Below are 16,183 nucleotides of genomic sequence, written 5' to 3' on the forward strand. Positions count from 1 at the left end.
AAAAGGTGACAGGTCTGGAAAGGTGCCCCCCCCCCCCCCCCCCGCAACAATTAAATGTCAGAAGTCGTCAAGTTGATTTAAAAATGAGACAAAGGAAACGTGCTCACGTGACAAATCTGTGCAAAATCACCAAAACGATTCTATTTCATTAATGTCGCGCTAGCTAACACTTAGATTTGCTCAGATTATGCTAGCTCTAAATCTTTAGAATCTTTGGAAATGTTACTTCAGTAGCATTGAATTCATTGCATTCATTGTCATATGGCTACAACAGTTAGCTTTCTTAGCATTACCTAACTTTAGCAAAGTTAATTTATTGACACAAGGTTAGGCTAACAGATCTTAGCAATTATTACAGAACCCGACTGGGTCGCTGGCATGAATTTGTGCTAGCTGATATCTGAAGCATCGGAATTAGCTAAAACAGCAGCTACGATGTTGTCGTCGGTCATCGTCATCGATTCGCAAAGAGCCAAAATCATTTTCTCCTTTACCTCAGGCGAGAACATTTGTGCTAGCGTGTTTGTATTCTCCGAGGTTTTTCTATAAGCAGCAGATGAAGTGAAATCATTTGTATTCTGTCACCTTCTTCACCGTGAAGCTGCGACCGCCGCCGCCGCCGCCGCTCTGACATGATTAAATAAAGGCTGTTGGGTAATTTATTCCTCCGTGTTTCCGAGGAACATGTGTCGTGAGAAAGTCGACGTTCCTCAGGAGAACGCCTTTTGTTACTGACTCGTTAATCTATTTTAAAAGTGGCAGGTGAGGAACGCCACCCCCCCCCCCCCCCCCTCAAATCTGATACGATCAAATTCAAACGAGAGTAAGAGCCCGTGCACGCGCGTGCGCACGTTATTCACGCTTTTGTCTAATGGAAAACGTAAAAGATTTTACACATCGTTTTTTTTTGGGGGGGGGGCAGGGGGGGTGAAAAACCGCCAAAACTTCCCCGCCAAAATCAACAAAACCCGAAAAGTCCGCGCGCACCGCCAACTTTCGACAGCTGAGGTCGCGCGTCGCGTGACTGATCCGAGGTTTCCCACCTGTTAGCGCCGGGGCTAATAAAGCTAACGCGGTGGATGACCAGAGCAGCGCAGACGCCACTTGAATTCTTCATATATCTGTTTTCTAATGTTTTCCTGGGACCTTGTCGTCATGACGACCACTGCTGCGCGTGTCACCGCCGGCAGCTGCCAGATAATGAGGTTGTTTGTTGCCGCAATTACGCGCTGAGCTTAACGATGCAGCTGTAGCGACACCTGGCGGCGGCGCCCAAGCGACCACGTCCCCTCACACTCGGTTCGGAACGTCGACGGAAACGTTGCGTTATTGTTTCCTCACTTCCTGTTTCACGGTGATGGAACCATGTTGGCCCATCGGCCGCCGGGTTGTTTACATGACAAGTACGTGGTCAACACGTCTTACCTCATGTTTGCATGAATATTGTCTCTGTCAGTGTGTGTGTGTGTGCGTGTGTTGCGTGTGTGTGTGTGTGTGTGTGTGTGTGTGTGTGTGTGTGTGTGTGTGTGTTGGAAACCAGTACATGACCCATCTCACACCTAATAGAGCCCACAGGGACATGGGCAAGTTTACAGTTACCAGCTGTAAATTAAGATGTGTGTGTGTGTGTGTGCGCGTGTGTGTGTGTGCATGTGTGTGCGTGTGTGTGTGTGTGAGACACAGAGAGAGTCTATAGGGAGCCTTAATAACTGTTATCTGTCCCACTGGTCCTCATCATCACCCCCACCACACACACATCCTGGTACTACTGTTGTTGTGGGGACATCTTAGACATAATACATTACCCAGCTCCTTACCCCGACCACCAGAGCTAACCCCTAACTCTGACCTTTACCCTGACCTTTACCCTGACCTTTACCCTAATTTAAACACATTTCTAACCTCAACCCTGAAGAAACCCTCAAATAGTCATTTAAAGTTCTGAGGCCCGACCACAATGTCCTAATTTCCTAAAAATGTCCTCACTTTGCTAGATAAACTAGAATATTGGTACTCAGTATGTACAAGAACACACACAGACACACACACACAAACATTATTATTATTATTGTTGTTATTAGCTGTATTAGTATTAAAAATGGCTTAAATGGTAACTGTGATGTAGCCAATTAAACTTTAGTCTTGATGTCGATTATTCTGTAAAACCTAGCCTCATTATGTGTGTGTGCGTGCGTGCGTGCGTGCGTGCGTGCGTGTGTGTGTGTGTGTGTGTGTGTGTGTGTGTGTGTGTGCATGTGTGTGTTTAATTGCAGCAGCTTGCTCTGGTCCACGTCTCCTGGCTGCAGGTTAACCTGCGGCGGCCTCGACTCGTTGACTCTCCCCACTAACGAGGCTGCTGCTCCTGTTCCTCCTGTCCTCAGTGGTGACCACAACGGTGACCACGATGGTGACCATGGTGATCACGGCGGTGACCACGATGGTGACTACGATGGTGACCACGGCGGTGACCACGGCGGTGACCACGACGGTGACCACGACGGTGACCACGGTGGTGACCACGGCGGTGACCACGGCGGTGACCATGGCGGTGACCAAGATGGTGACCACGATGGTGACCACGGCGGTGACCACGGCGGTGACCACGGCGGTGACCATGATGGTGACCACGATGGTCACCACCGTGGTGACCATGGTGATCATGGCGGTGACCACGATCTCCTGGATCTCCTGCGCGCTTGTTTGTGTTTGTGTAATATTTGGACGGACAGACGTTAAACTGCGGCTCTGCCTGGTGGTGGCGCTCTGACTGGGCTCCTCAGACTGTTTTCTGATGAAAGTCGCGATAAGTTTAGGATTTAAAGTTTAAAAGAAGCCAATGTAATTGTTTTTCCTCTGCCTGCGTGTCAGTGTGTGTGCGTGTGTGTGTGTGTGCGTGTGTGCGTGTGTGTGTGTTTACGGCTGCCCTGTCAGAGGAGGTGTTCACAGCAGCTCCCGCTGGGCTCCACACATGCAGCTACTGAAACCTTGTTAGAGCTTATAATGAGCCATAAAAGTGCTCAGCTGTGTTAAACCTGTGTGTGAACATCACCTGTCTGCACACACACACACACACACACACACACACACACCACACACACACACACACACACCACACACACACACACACCCTCCCACAGGAACACATAAAGCCATATTGTTCCTGGTCTGATTGCTGTGATAATTAATGTTGCACACGAGCAGGAAAGCACACTGAGACCAATTACGGCGTCCAGCGTGACAGCGTGACGATGCGGCGGTGTCACTTTAGCGTAAGTACCCTCGTGTTCCGCCGCCGAGCTGTAGAACGTGAACGTTCTCACCGCTTTCTGAGGTTCCCACTCAGCAGACCCGTGTGGTGCCTGAGCTCGTACGATGACAAGGGCGCCGCTCCCCTGTTGTGGGCGGAGCTTCAGCGCCGTTCCAACATGACCGGTCACAGCAGGAGCATCCTCCCCTCGTCCTCAACGCCAGACCGACCTGGACCAGTGTGACGCCAGGCAGGTCAAAGGTCACCGCTCCCCCCCGTGGGGGGGGGCAGGACTCTGGAGCCTGCAGGTGGGAGCGCGCTCGCCTGTAGCGCAGCGACCGCACGCTCGGCCTCTGGAGCTTCGATCCAGCGTAATTAAAAGCAGCAGAGGCTCTCGTCTCAGCCTGGAAACATGTGGCAACTTGTTAATTTCCCTCCTGCGAGCGTCCCCACGGAGACGGCGCCAGATGGGCCGGAGTCACCTGAGGACCGGGAGGAGGCTCTGATGAAGATGCCCTCCTATTGATCTGACACTCGCGCTGATTATTTTTGCCTGGTTCCCATTCACACACACGCGAAGCTACACGTTGACCTTCACCTGCTCCTACTGTCACGAGCGCTTCCGCCTCCTGTTCCGAACCATCGGGCGCCGCTCTCCAGGCTAAAAATGAGTGTGGCGATATTTATGGAGCCACATCTCCACAGACGGTGCTGATGGTGGGCTGGTGTCCACGCAGGTGTGTGTCTGCTGCCCATCATGGCTGTGGTGATGCCATCTACCATGTCTGTCAGTCACAACTGCAGGAAGTGGAACCTTCCAGGTTCAGCAGGAACCTTCTAGGTTCAGCAGAAACCTTCCAGTTCAGCAGGAACCTTCCAGGTTCAGCAGAAACCTTCAGGTTCAGCAGGAACTTTCCAGGTCCAGCAGAAACCTTCCAGGTCCAGCAGAAACCTTACAGGTTCAGCAGGAACCTTCTAGGTTCAGCAGAAACCTTACAGGTTCAGCAGGAACCTTCCAGGTTCAGCAGAAACCTTCTAGGTTCAGCAGAAACCTTACAGGTTCAGCAGGAACCTTCCAGGTCCAGCAGAAACCTTCCAGGTTCAGCAGAAACTTTCAGGTTCAGCAGGAACCTTCCAGGTTCAGCTGAAACCTTCTAGGTTCAGCAGAAACCTTACAGGTCCAGCAGAAACCTTCCAGGTCCAGCAGCTTTGTATATTGAAGAGTTTATCCGAGTTTACATCAAACCAGACGTTGATATATTCAAATAGAATCATTTTAATCAATAAAAACATTAGCTCATGGTGTGTGTGTGTGTGTGTGTGTGTGTGTGTGTGTGTAGGTGCATTCGTGTGCGTGTGCACATGCGTAGTGTGTGTGTTGAACGTCTGTCTCAGTAGTTATTATAAATACAGTGACATGTTGGCTGGTTAATTAAGGTGTATAATTCTTGTTGTTGAGTTGTCACATAAAGAAGGATGATAATAGACTCAGTTTGTGTGTGTGTGTGTGTGTGTGTGTGTGCGTGTGTGTGTGTGTGTGTGTGTGTTAGATAATAATTGGAGGAAGGGTTGGTGCTGGGTAATAATTGGGTGTCTGAGCTACAAACATGGTGACGGCGGCAGCCTGTTGTTATCGCGTGTTTGTCGTGTTTGTTGTAAAGCTAAAGAGAAAAAACATGGTGGATGTTTACACTGACTGACTGTAAACAGCAGGAATAAACAACGCCACGGACGCACAACACGCCGCCGCGAGCACACCGCAACTGTTATTACTGCTGCTATTTTTATCATTGTTATTAGCAGCAGTGGTGGAAATACTTGGACTAATTAGTGGGGTTTTTCATCATTAATAAACATGATAACACGATTCGTCGTTATAACGTCTGCAAATGTATTTGTGTTTGTTCCGGAGAGGCTGAACTCGGTGCTTGAATGATGATTGTGGGCAGAAAACAAGTTTTAAACCGCTTTGAACTTTGAAGCTGCTGCCCGCTTGTGTATAATTTGGAGCGTAAAATAAAGGAAATGAATATTAAGCGGACTCGATTCCTGTCCTCCCTCTTTCACTGTTCTCTGCTGCCATCTGCAGGCGTCCGCCGAGCCTGCACGCGCGCACGCACGCACGCACGCGGCGCGGCTGCAGTCATAAAATGGTGACGCGCTTCTCTGCAGATTTCTGCAGTGAATCTTGTTTTGTGTTTATGTGTTCGGACGTGACGTCGCAAAGAATCAAAGATGTCGCGGACAGACGCTCACTCGTCGCGGTTTTTGATGCCCGAACAACCAGGAAACACGTTTGTCGAGTTCAGACACTAACAATCCTCTTTGTTCCCTACATTGTCCATTGATCCACTTCAGTCATCGACATGAACAGACACTGATGAGGGCGCGATCGTGCGTGATGCGCTGTGCAAACATGATTTCCGTCTTTCTTTTCGCGTCTGCGCCTGTTTTTGTCTCCTCGCGTCCCTGCAGGTCCTCGTGGCCCATGTTTCCACCTGCCAGTGACTGTGTCAGCTATAGGATTGTGGAGCTCCGCCCATATGGCACGAGGTGTCGAGTCAGGTGGGAATTGAACTCGCAGAGAAGGCGGACGTCCACACTCCCTCTGTCATCGCACAAAATCTTTAGGTTGTTTTTTGCAGCTCTGATTAAAGGTGTCGTCACCATGTCACGATAATATGAGTGTGTGTGGTGTGTGTGTGTGTGTTGTGTGTGTGTGTGTGTGTGTGTGTGTGTGTGTGTGTGTGTGTGTGTGTGTGTTAGATAATAATTGGAGGAAGGGTTGGTGCTGGGTAATAATTGGGTGTCTGAGCTACAAACATGGTGACGGCGGCAGCCTGTTGTTATCGCGTGTTTGTCGTGTTTGTTGTAAAGCTAAAGAGAAAAAACATGGTGGATGTTTACACTGACTGACTGTAAACAGCAGGAATAAACAACGCCACGGACGCACAACACGCCGCCGCGAGCACACCGCAACTGTTATTACTGCTGCTATTTTTATCATTGTTATTAGCAGCAGTGGTGGAAATACTTGGACTAATTAGTGGGGTTTTTCATCATTAATAAACATGATAACACGATTCGTCGTTATAACGTCTGCAAATGTATTTGTGTTTGTTCCGGAGAGGCTGAACTCGGTGCTTGAATGATGATTGTGGGCAGAAAACAAGTTTTAAAAAAACCGCTTTGAACTTTGAAGCTGCTGCCCGCTTGTGTATAATTTGGAGCGTAAAATAAAGGAAATGAATATTAAGCGGACTCGATTCCTGTCCTCCCTCTTTCACTGTTCTCTGCTGCCATCTGCAGGCGTCCGCCGAGCCTGCACGCGCGCACGCACGCACGCACGCGGCGCGGCTGCAGTCATAAAATGGTGACGCGCTTCTCTGCAGATTTCTGCAGTGAATCTTTGTTTTGTGTTTATGTGTTCGGACGTGACGTCGCAAAGAATCAAAGATGTCGCGGACAGACGCTCACTCGTCGCGGTTTTTGATGCCCGAACAACCAGGAGACACGTTTGTCGAGTTCAGACACTAACAATCCTCTTTGTTCCCTACATTGTCCATTGATCCACTTCAGTCATCGACATGAACAGACACTGATGAGGGCGCGATCGTGCGTGATGCGCTGTGCAAACATGATTTCCGTCTTTCTTTTCGCGTCTGCGCCTGTTTTTGTCTCCTCGCGTCCCTGCAGGTCCTCGTGGCCCATGTTTCCACCTGCCAGTGACTGTGTCAGCTATAGGATTGTGGAGCTCCGCCCATATGGCACGAGGTGTCGAGTCAGGTGGGAATTGAACTCGCAGAGAAGCGGACGTCCACACTCCCTCTGTCATCGCACAAAATCTTTAGGTTGTTTTTTGCAGCTCTGATTAAAGGTGTCGTCACCATGTCACGATAATATGAGTGTGTGTGGTGTGTGTGTGTGTGTGTTGTGTGTGTGTGTGTGTGTGGTGTGTGTGTGTGTGTGTGTGTGTGTGCTTGTTCTCCCTACATGTTGGGCACCGAAATAATAATTCTACTCGCAAAATCAGGAACGTTTCTGGGAAGTGAAGATATTTTGGCTGCTCCTCAAGGAGTGTTTGAAGGTTCAGACAAATATTTGCATCTACTGTCAAAGATGGATGAGAGGATGGATGAGAGGATGGATGGATGGATGGATGAGAGGATGGATGAGAGGATGGATGGATGGATGAGAGGATGGATGAGAGGATGGATGGATGGATGAGAGGATGGATGGATGGATGAGAGGATGATGAGAGGATGGATGGATGGATGAGAGGATGGATGAGAGGATGGATGATGGATGAGAGGATGGATGAGAGGATGGATGGATGAGAGGATGGATGAGAGATGGATGAGAGGATGGCTGGCTGGCTGCGCGGCTGGCTGGCTGCTGGCTGGCTGGCTGCGTGGCTGGCTGCTGGCTGGCTGCTGCTGGCTGCGCGGCTGGCTGCGCGGCTGGCTGGCTGCGTGGCTGGCTGCGCGGCTGGCTGGCTGCTGGCTGGCTGCGCGGCTGGCTGGCTGCGTGGCTGGCTGCGCGGCTGCTGGCTGGCTGGCTGGCTGGCTGCGGCTGGCTGGCTGGCTGGCTGGCTGGCTGGCTGGCTGGCTGGCTGCTGGCTGGCTGGCTGCGCGGCTGGCTGGCTGCTGGCTGGCTGCGTGGCTGGCTGGCTGCGCGGCTGGCTGCTGGCTGCGTGGCTGGCTGCTGGCTGGCTGCGCGGCTGGCTGCGCGGCTGGCTGGCTGGCTGCTGGCTGCTGGCTGCTGGCTGCTGCTGCTGGCTGGCTGCTGGCTGCTGGCTGCTGGCTGCTGGCTGGCTGCTGGCTGGCTGGCTGCTGGCTGCTGGCTGGCTGCTGGCTGCTGCTGGCTGCTGGCTGGCTGGCTGGCTGCTGGCTGCTGCTGGCTGCTGGCTGGCTGCTGGCTGGCTGCTGGCTGCTGGCTGGCTGCTGGCTGGATGGAGCCGTTTACCTCCTCCCCTCCAGCTCCTGCTCCCTCGCCCCGGTGCTGACGGAGGCGAGGGAGCAGGAGCCGCTCTTCTTCTTCTGCTGCTTTATCTCCTCTCAGCTTCGGTGCTTCAGCTGAAATCTAATTTGAGTGAAAACGCGTTTCCAGCTGTTCGGTTGACACAAACCAACCAAAACACGTTTTCTTTCAACGCAAAAACACACGGCGGCCATCTTCATCTGCACATCAATGGCTGCTGAGCGGAGCTGAGCGCTGCACAGGGTACTAATTACAATCTGGGTGTGTGTGTGTGTGTGTGTGTGTGTGTGTGTGTGTGTGTGTGTGTGTGTGTGTGTGCGGGAGAGAGAGAGATTAGCCCCGCCCCCTCCTCTCTATGATAACTGAACAGAGGAAGAATAAACGTATTGAGCTATAGTGAAGTAGTGAAGGAGACGAGTGGAAATGATCCTGTTGAGTCCCTCTCCTCCCTCCCTCTCTCCTCTCTCTCCCTCTCCTCCCTCGCCTCTCCTCTCTCCTCTCCTCTCCTCTCTCCTCTCTCCTCCCTCTCCTCTCCTCTCCTCTCTCCTCTCCTCCTCCCTCCCTCTCTCTCTCCTCTCTCTCCTCTCCTCCCTCTCTCCTCCCTCTCCTCTCTCCTCTCTCCTCTCCTCTCTCCTCCCTCTCCTCTCTCCTCTCTCCTCTCCTCGTCCCTCCCTCTCTCCTCTCCTCTCTCCTCCCTCCCTCTCTCTCCTCTCTCCTCTCTCTCTCCTCCCTCCCTCTCTCTCTCCTCCCTCTCTCTCTCCCTCTCCTCTCCTCTCTCCTCTCTCCTCTCCTCTCTCCTCCCTCTCCTCTCCTCTCCTCTCTCTCTCCTCCTCTCTCTCTCCTCTCTCCTCCTCTCCTCTCTCCTCCCTCCCTCCCTCTCTCCTCCCCCCCTCCCTCTCCTCCCTCCTCTCTCCTCCCTCTCTCCTCCCTCCCTCTCCTCTTCCTCCCTCTCTCTCTCCCTCCCTCTCTCCTCCCTCCCTCTCTCCCTCCCTCCCTCTCCTCTCTCTCTCCCTCCCTCTCTCCTCTCTCCTCCCTCTCTCTCTCTCTCCTCCCTCCCTCCCTCCTCCCTCTCTCCTCCCTCCTCTCTCTCCTCTCCTCCCTCCCTCCCTCCCTCCCTCTCCTCTCCTCTCCTCCCTCTCCTCTCTCTCTCCCTCTCTCCTCTCTCCTCCCTCCCTCTCCTCCCTCCTCTCTCCTCTCTCTCTCCTCTCTCTTCCCTCCCTCCCTCTCCTCTCTCCTCTCCTCCCTCTCTCCTCTCTCCTCCCTCCCTCTCTCCTCCCTCCCTCTCTCCCTCCCTCCTCTCCTCTCCTCTCTCCCTCCCTCCCTCCCTCTCGTCCTCCCTCCCTCTCTCCCTCCCTCCCTCTCCCTCTCTCCTCCTCCCTCTCTCCTCCCTCCTCTCTCCTCCCTCTCTCTTCCCTCCCTCTCTCCTCCCTCTCTCTCTCTGAGGTGAACTATGAGTTAAACACCCCCCCCATATCTATTATGCAAACAGAAGTGTTTAATTGTCCACATATTTGCATGTGGTGGGTAAATGAATTATACAAGAGCTCCGTCTCCTAGCAACCGGCCAGGATGGGGGTGGGAAGGAGGTGATTGGCGGCTCCGGATGACATCAGGATGTCAGGGAGAACGTTCTGGAGACAAAAGGTGGACTCTGGACGCCTCCACGTGGACGCCACCTTCGGTCTGACGTGCAGGCGTTTGTGCTGTGACGTCACCGATCGGCCACGCCCAGCCGGCGTGACGCCGCTGCCGTGCGGGGGCGGCGAATGGCGGCGTTCGGGCCCCTGGGGGCCACGGCCCCGCAGGTTCTGTGTGGAGGGCGGAGGAACAGGCAGCTGGCAGGTTGGAGGCTCCTCATTGGCTGTTTCCCCGCGTGGTTTTGCAGATGAGCGCTTCAAGCGGCGTCCCCGCAGGTCTGCCATCTTTATGAGCCTCATCACTCTTTAATGCCGTCACTCTTCTGCTGCGTCTAATTGGCTCTGCAGCCCAATTAGCTCTGGCTGTTAGCACCTGCTACTCCCCCGAACCACTTTAAGACCCGACAATTAACCATTATCAGAGGAGAACGGCATTGTGGGACTTTAGTCGGAGGTGTCAAGTTTTTGTCAGAGTGTTTCAGGTGTCAAACAGTGTCGAAACGCGAGTCATTTAGCAGTGTGAGGTATGAATTATGGAGACGCCGCCGCGGCGTAGCTGCTGCAATCAGTTCAGTGGTGACAAAAAGGCTCTTAGACGTGTCAGAATGTGCAGCTGCCGCAGCCGATCCGGTCGCATTAAACGCTGCGACTGATTAACCGCGGTTCAGCTGGAAACTCCCATCATCCTCTCTGATGGTTCTGGGGCCCTAAAAGCTTTGATTCTGCCCGAGCAGCTTTGATAAAACGCAAACAAATTCCCAGAATGCACCTGGGCTGATTTTACAAGCATTATGGGGGTGTGTGGATGGAACCCGTAGATTTTGTGTGTGTGTGTGTGTGTGTGTTTGACTAAGCGTGTTCACACACACACACGTGTTTCGTGTCATTCAGCTGATTTATAACTGGGCGAGCGAGTATCAAGAGACTGAAGGTGAAAAGGGAGAGAGTGGTTTGGTTTCTTCTCACTTCAGTGGCTTCAAACACGACCGGCGTGTTCAGACAGGGGAAACTACTTCCTGTTGCGCAACATCGGCGCGGCGACTGATTCCTGATCAATAATCACTGGACAGACGATCGTGGCCGATGGCTCCGTCCGGCTGTACCGAGGATCAAACACACAACCACTGTAAAAGGAGACACACGCACACACACACACACACACACACACACACACACCATTCCTCGAACGTTTCTTTTTTTACTCGTGTTGAACAACAAGCTGCGACAGAGATTCTCTCATCTCCACTGTTCTTCATCAAGAACGTCAAACATAATCACATCACTGGGCCTGTGTGTGTGTGTGTGTGTGTGTGTGTGTGTGCGTGCGTGTGTGTGTGTGGTGTGTGTGGGTGCATGTGTGTGTGTGTGCGTGACCTAGAGAGACAGAGACTGAAAACCCAGCAGGAGATTTTGACCCAGAAAACAAAATACAACAGATCATATCATTTTTATGGAGGCTATTTATATTAAGATTATGTTTGTGTGTGTGTGTGTGTGTGTGTGTGTGTGTGTGTGTGTTACACTATAAAACTGTAACAGATCTTTCAGAAAAAAGACGCACATGTCCAAGTGTTTGCGTTAGCTTTCCCCCTTTGACCCGGACGTTAGCGTGCTAACAGGCTAGCGCAGCCTGCCCCAGGGTGCCCGGCAGTTGTCCACAGGTGAGGTGCATTGTGGTAAATGTAGGCCCATCTCACACACGAACCGTGGGATTGCGTGTTAATCCCTCTCTCGTGTTGTTTTTCCCTCCGTACTTGAACCTGCGCTGACCTCTGAACTTTGACCCGGTTCCTGCAGGTCGGCCTGTGTGTGTACAGTTGTGATCCCTTCAGGCTGGCTCTTCCTCTTTCCGCCTCCCCCCTCTCCTCCCCCTCTCCCCCCCCGTCCCCCCCCCGCAGTGTTGCGTGCTAGCTGCTCTCCTCTTTATCCAGCTCGCTGCTCTGACGTTAACACGCTGTGACATGTTACACTGAAACTACTTTATGGAATCAATATTATATTCACAGGCAGTGACACGGCCGACTAAAAACAGTGCGTGTGTGTGCGTGCGCGCACGTGTGCGTGTGTGAGCGGAAACTCCTGCACTTCTGAGGACCGAGTAAAAGGGAAGTAGTAAAAGGGAACTCCCACTAAATGAGGACACCACTAATACGTGAATGGATTTGTGACTTTGTCGGTTTGGTTCTTTTTTATTTTAATTTTTAATCGTTTGAGGACTGTAAATCACCTGATTCGCTACCTAAATTGTCCCGTGGACCTTCTCTCAGGGGGATTTTAACGCAAATTCCAGTTATTTCTGGTGTTTTATTAGCGACGACATTTGGATGTTTATAAAAACGAAAATTCCCATTTAACATCGTGAAATTCAGCAATGATCTCATCCATGAAGACAGCAAACAAACTTTAGAAATCCTTCAGGCTTCATGCTGCAATAACCTGTCCAACCAAATATAACAATATACGAAGCTCAGGAACACTGGTGGAGGTTCTGACCCTGGTCTGGTCCACCTGCTCTCACAGTCTCACCAGCAGGTGAATAAATAATTCACTGGCTTTAACCTGATTTCCATCTGAAAAATTTAAAACACGCAAACAGAAGAGAAGAAAACGGTCCAAAAGACAGGAAAATAAAATGTTAAAGCACAGATTATCATCTAACTACGCACTGTCCTCACAAGAGTGGAAGGTGTGTGTGTGTGTGTGTGTGTGTGTGTGTGTGTGTGTGTGTGTGCGTGAGGTCTCCACATTAATGTAAACACAGCTGGGGGTGGGGGTGGGGGGTAAAGCCCAAAGATCAACCAGGAAGGAATAAATGTGGAATGAGGGAGTAGCAAAGGGGGCGTGGCCACAACGATGGGCGGGGCCGAAGAAGAGTTCAGCCAGAGATTTTAGACTCTTTTACTTTTTCCATATTTTGTTGTTGTTCTATTTTAAAAAAAGACCCAAATAATCTGCAGTTTGGTGTAAGAACCAGATGTTCAGAGCTCCTACAGGATGGGATGGAGGCGATGTGGAGAAGACAACGGATCCGCTGGACTGAAGGTTCCCAGAACCACTTTGGCTTCCGTCATTCCAGAATGGAAGAACTCTGACGTCCTCACGTGTGAAGGAAACCATCTTTATGGGGCAGCCTGGTGGGAGCGGCGTCCAGTGACTTTAAACTAACTTTCCTGGCAGCACAGAGAGTCGATGTGTTGATATCAGCTGCTGGAACACGGCTCACGCGTGACTAAGCAGGTTTTATTCTGCTGACCTTCAACGTCCTTGAGGTTGGCAGGTCTGAACGACATTCAGAACACAGTCCTGACGCCGCTCAGGGGCTGTGGGCCAGGCCAGACCAGCTCCGCTGCCATGGATTCTGGATTCTTTTCGGCAGTTAAAGACGCTTTACTGCAACGCTGCGGGCCGTTTCCATGGAAACAGATATGAAGCCTAAACTGAGTCGCTGAGATTTAATAAACGTTCTTGTGTGTGCTCAACTTTCCAGCCTACAATGTATGCTGGGGGTTCGACATGATGTCATTACACACACACACACCCATCCCAGCAAAATGCTGTGTGTGTGTGTGTGTGTGTGTGTGTGTGTGTGTGTTTTCACATATTAAGGTCTAGGCTTTGTTACTGGGTATGAATAGAAGTGTCTGTGTGTGTGTGAGAGTGTGTGTGTGTGTGTGTGTGTGTGTGCGTGTGTGTGTGTGTGTGTGTGTGTGTGTGTGTGTGGTGTGGTGTGTGTGTGTTGTATTGAGTGTGTTGCACTAACAAGGTCCAGGCCTCAGCAGGATGACAATCTTAACGAGCTGTCTGTCACTCTTCAGCACTCAGCTCAGACCTCTGTGTCATTAATGGCTCCCCCCCCTCACTCTTTGTGTGTGTGTGTGTGTGTGGTGTGTGTGTGTGTGTGTGTGTGTGTGTGTGTGAGTGAGTGGTATAAATGGAATAATGTCTCAGCAGGACAGAAAAAACATTTATTCTCTTTTGCCGCCACAATGTCAATGCTCCAATGTTTGCTTTTCCCTGTGTGTACGTGTGTGTGTGTGTGTGTGTGTGTGGAGAGAGAGTGAGGCAGAGAGAGATCTGAAGTAAAAGACAATTTAAATGTGTTATGATTCTTGTATTTTTCAGGAATGTGTGAAGACGATGGGGCGTGGCTAATATCTATCTGGGCGGGGTCTAACCCCGTGGCGTGGGCGGGGCTTATCCTAGTGACGTGAGGCTGGACCAGTCGTCCCAGTTACTGATAATGAAATGTGCTGGGGGAGTGAAGAGAGGGTTCTGAAAGATAATCTGAGTGAAATTGTGGGATTAATCACGTGAATTCACAGATAATCTGATTGAAACAATCATCAAGTCACCTCTGATGTTAAAATGTAAAACAGCGTTCAGCATCAGAAGAGTCCCCATAAATATAGTAAAAGGTCTTAATACTCTTTAATCTGAAACGCGAGGTCTTTGATGCTACGGTTTGTCTGTGTTCTTGATTTAATGACTTTCAACACTGTCGAATCATATTATTGTAATTACAGTAATTACAACATTTCTCTACTGCCTCGGCAATTAGAAAGAGAAGTAAGAAAAAAAAACACTTTGAAGAGGAAGATTTAGTCAAAAATCATTTAGGATTGGTTTTCATTTTATTTATTAGCAAATAGTTCACTTTATCGTGCACATGCACGTGGGAGCGCACACACACACACACACACACACACACAAAGAGCTCCACTTTTAATTGGATTTCAACATCAGGAGGTGTCAATCAAATGTCTTTACAAACCAACAATCTCTTCAAAACGCCATTATGTACACCAACGGACCCCGAGGGCACACACACACACACACACACACACACACACACACACACACACACACATCCAGAGCTCTCTAAGAACATTTTCTTGGGGCCTCAACGTGTCATGAGCTCCCATCAACCCACCAACAGCTAATTATAGTGTGTGTGTGTGTGTGTGTGTGTGTTGTGTGTGTGTGTGTGTGTGTGTGTGTTGTGTGTGTGTGTGAGTGTGTGCGTGCGTGTGTGTGCGTGTTGCTTGTCCAGTGAAGGTTTTGGGCTTCTGCTGTCCTGCCTCAGTTTCAGAGGACTGGTTGATCCTGATGCTACAGCCGTTAGCATTGTTAGCTGCCGGAGCGGCGTTCCTGCTGTTGGGATCTCCTGGTTTCCGTGGCAGCAGCATCGGGATCATCACCGGGAAGCCGAGCAGCAACACCGAAGGTTGTGTGTTGAAATCCTGCAGTGGGTCGGGGGCTCGTGACCCCATATTCCAGACAGGATTAGATGATGCTCTCTGTTTCTGTCCTCTGTTAGCATCGATGCTTCTGATTGGATATACGCTAACGCTAACCGGTCCGGGCCCAGAACGGACTCTGGTCCTGATGCAGGACCAACTTCTCACCTTTGACCTGCAGCAAATTCAACCTAATCTGAGAGTTTATCTAGAACATCTGAGCTAATCTGATTGAGTTCCTGGTGAATGCTGGGGGCAGGAACTCTTCAGGAACTGTTCCTCTCACTTGGTCCTCTGGATGGGTCAGATCCTGGTCTGGGTTCAGCCCGTCACCTGGAGCAGGAACCTGGAGCAGGAACCAGGAGCAGGAACCAGGAGCAGGAACCAGTATAAATTCCTGTAAATGGCCGATATTCATACGTTCGCGTATGAATATCTGTACTTTCTGTTTTTAACCCGTGTGTGTGTGTGTGTGTGTGTGTGTGTGTGTGTGTGGTGTGTGTGTGTGTGTGTGTGGTGTGTGTGTGTGTGTGTGGGCCACCTGCTGTGTGTATGCCTGTTCAGCTGCTCTCCCACTGCGTCTGCAGCCAAATAATACTTCATTAAAATACCAATAAATACTCTGGGAAATGACTCAAACATTCAGGCAGAAAAGAACTTAATTAAAATACCAATAAGCAATTAACGTAATTTCATCACCAATAAATAATCAACTTCATCCAAATACCAGGCGGGAGCCAACTTCATTCAGAACGGCAGCCAATCAGAGGCTGGAAGAGGAGTGTGTTGATGCGGGGTGTGTTTGTGCAACATTGTAGTGTGTGTGTGTGTGTGTGTGTGGTGTGTGTGTGTGATTTCCATGGTAATCACCCCGGCCGTGCTCTGGATAAGATCTGTTTTATTCTTCCTGCGCTCATCTCACAGCTGGACCTTTGTCTTCCTCCTTCGCCTCCTCTTTTCTTTCAGTCGCTCCCTCGCTCGCCCTTCCTCTCCTTCTCTCTCTCACATGTTAATTTCTGCTAGTTGGGAGGAAACTAGAGAACAGAGGGATGGATGAGCAGACGAGTGAAGCGTCCTGTTGT

This window comes from Takifugu flavidus, chromosome 16 (assembly GCF_003711565.1).
Source record: "Takifugu flavidus isolate HTHZ2018 chromosome 16, ASM371156v2, whole genome shotgun sequence".
Lineage (NCBI taxonomy): Eukaryota > Metazoa > Chordata > Actinopteri > Tetraodontiformes > Tetraodontidae > Takifugu > Takifugu flavidus.